We start from the raw sequence: 2,926 nt of genomic DNA, 5'->3' as shown, positions 1-2,926 counted from the left end.
TACGTTGGGCAGATCAGGAAACAGCTACAAAAATGAAGCTTTTCATAATGCAGCGTAACATAGTACTTCATTCTAAGCATTATTCAATTCAAGCTTCAGCACTACCTACAAAAGGTTCTACAACCTAGTAATACTATTTAAACTAAGTCGTGTAATGTTCCCTTCTTATAAAAGGATCGACAACCAAAGTCCCAGCACCCCAGCCTGCAGTGAAATCTATGGAACAGTTGTCTACTCTGGGAGGAAAGTCAGATTAGGAGATATTTTAGATCCCTTTCCATTTGAAGAAGCTATTGATTGTTTTTGTTTGCTTATTGTTTTTGTTGTTTGTTCTTAATGAGAAAATTTAGGTAGGATTAACGAAGTGATAAGAATTTATTTTCCTTTGTAGAATATAATCGTTAATCTTAGATTACCCCAATATACAAGAATGGCTAACCTTAAATTATATGTGCCTTGAGCAATTATATTAACAGCCATTTGAGATGGTGTATGATAAGAGTTTGAAATACCAATTGCTTTACCTCAACAAATGATGCTTGCTCTTTGAACTATGCAAAAGGAAACGAAAGGGCAAAACCTCTTTTAAAAAGAAATGGTTAAATTGACTGAAATGAAATGACCAGTATGGCAACTATGCAATAATAAATCTCAAGTAGCATTGCCAGCGAGACAAGTTATTATTTGGACATTTTCATTGTCTGGAGGAATTCAATAGATTTTACTTCTTTCTTTGTTCTTCCTACGTTAGAGAACACACTATTTTCCCACATTTTCTCACTCTCTTTCTCTTACTCTTTACTTTGTAACTCCTAAGTTTTCCTGGGAGTTTGGCTTTCCTGACTAAAAAACTAAGTCTTATGGTTTGCTTTCCATTTCTATTTTCTAATCACTTGGCTCCCTTTGTTTCTAAGCCCTTTATCAACATCAGAACCTTGAGTCTCTCTTCCACCCACGATGGGTAGGAATCCTCCTTTCAAACTCCAATCTCTTAACCTAGGGTATCAGCCCCAATGTGATTTTCCCAGACTCTGTTTAAGTTATCTGCTTAGTTTTTCCAGTCTCCATCCCGACTGCTTCTGTGTGCATTGCTTCGGCTTTCACTTGGTTCCCCGTCTTGATGCCTATGATTTCTCTTGCCTCATTAATGGCGTTAGTGGTTTCAGTTGCTGAGGTGATATTGCAGCTCTGATTAACTTGTATCCTCAGCAGAGACCAATAACCCTGTGTGCATAGAAAGGACGCTATGTGCTGCTTTATATCCTGCAACTGAGAAACAAGCCACTTCTTGTGTGGCTGTATGAGAACCTCAGAGCAAATGAGTTGAACTTCTGTTCGCATGTAAATACAACTATACTAAATGAGTTAATATAAGAAAATCATATCAGATACTACGTATGTACGTTTTTCTCAATTGCATGACTGCTTTCTAATGTAAAATATCTTAACAAAGATGGAAATTTAAATGCAGCAAAGACCACTAAAAAATCCAAGGACATTCCATTTTTCCTCTCATGTTTGGTCTTTATTAATTCATCCACCTTATTGGAAAAAGGAAATCAAAAACAAAATGATGTATTTCTTTTTTTACACCAACCAGAAGCAATCTAAAAAAAAATATGTGTTGACTCAGGTTTAGAAATATTCCAGGAAGACGAATGTGACATTTTAATAAATATTCTAATTATCCAAATATGCCAGAAAGGAACTATGTCCTGATTATTCTAGTTTGTGTTCAGTTACTAACTTTCTATATGATATAAATATTTTTCTAATATTTTGTTTTAAACACTAAAGGATTTTTAAAATCTCAAAATAATACCTCTCAGCTGTTCTGTATTTTGATGACATTTATAATAAAACAACCTGTATTTGGTTTTGGGTTAAAAAGAACCTTTCCTTGAGTGTTTGGCTTACGTTTTGTTAACACAGCATTAATGTGCTTTATAGCCACACAGATTTTTCTCAGCTCCTAATCCATACATCCAATTTTTGGTTTTCTCCATAGGACACTTTAATCTCAATGTCTCCAGTATTGCATTTATCATCCCCCCTCACCACCAGCCCGCCAAAAGCTCCTTCATGTCCTAGAGTCTCTATTTTGGTCAACAGCATCAACATGTAATCACTCAATCAATAGAATTAAGGGAAATTCTAGATAGTTAATCAGGTCCAGAATACCTTGGTAACCCATCACTTAATCACCTATCTCCTCTCCACTTCGACTGTCTTTTCTTACACGCATATTCTTTAATGTCTCTTACCACCACTATTCAGTAGTCTACTCACTAAACTCCATGTCCCTTAATCTAGAGGTTCTCAAAGTATAATCTGCAGACCAGAGGTCAGGTGATTATGAAGGATGCTACTGTAATACATTTACTACATATCCCCTGGATTTACATTTCTAAAAGTTAATAAAAGTTAAAAGTTTTAAAAGTTAAAGGTTATCATGTCATTCGTCCATTTTTTTTTTTTTTAACCGTTTAGGGACTCCCCAGTGCCTCTAAAATAATATGCAAACTCTTTTAAGTGAGCTTTCATGAAGAAGTTCCTGTCTGCCTTCTCAACCATAGTTGCTTCTGCGCTACACAGGCAGATGGCTCCAACCATAGCAAACTGCTTACACTTCACCCAGTAAGGCTTAGAGAAAGTTATGAAATCTTTACTTAACAATTGAGTCATAATGAAAATCATCAGCATGTTCCTGAGATATCAAAAATCTCAACATGAATGCTAAATTAGTCAACCTTACAGTGATTTTTATCCCGCTTAAGAATTATAATTTAAAGTGGATCATCAAAACTAGAAGCAAGTTTGAATGGGGCAGGGGTAGGAACTGGCATTATAAACTGTTTTGGTATTTACATTAAGAATTACTGATACATCTTTGAAAAAAACTCTTGCAACTAATAGCTTAGTCACA

Source organism: Cynocephalus volans, chromosome 9, assembly GCF_027409185.1.
Source record: "Cynocephalus volans isolate mCynVol1 chromosome 9, mCynVol1.pri, whole genome shotgun sequence".
In the NCBI taxonomy this organism is placed as follows: domain Eukaryota; kingdom Metazoa; phylum Chordata; class Mammalia; order Dermoptera; family Cynocephalidae; genus Cynocephalus; species Cynocephalus volans.
Note: the sequence above shows the minus strand (reverse complement) of the source record.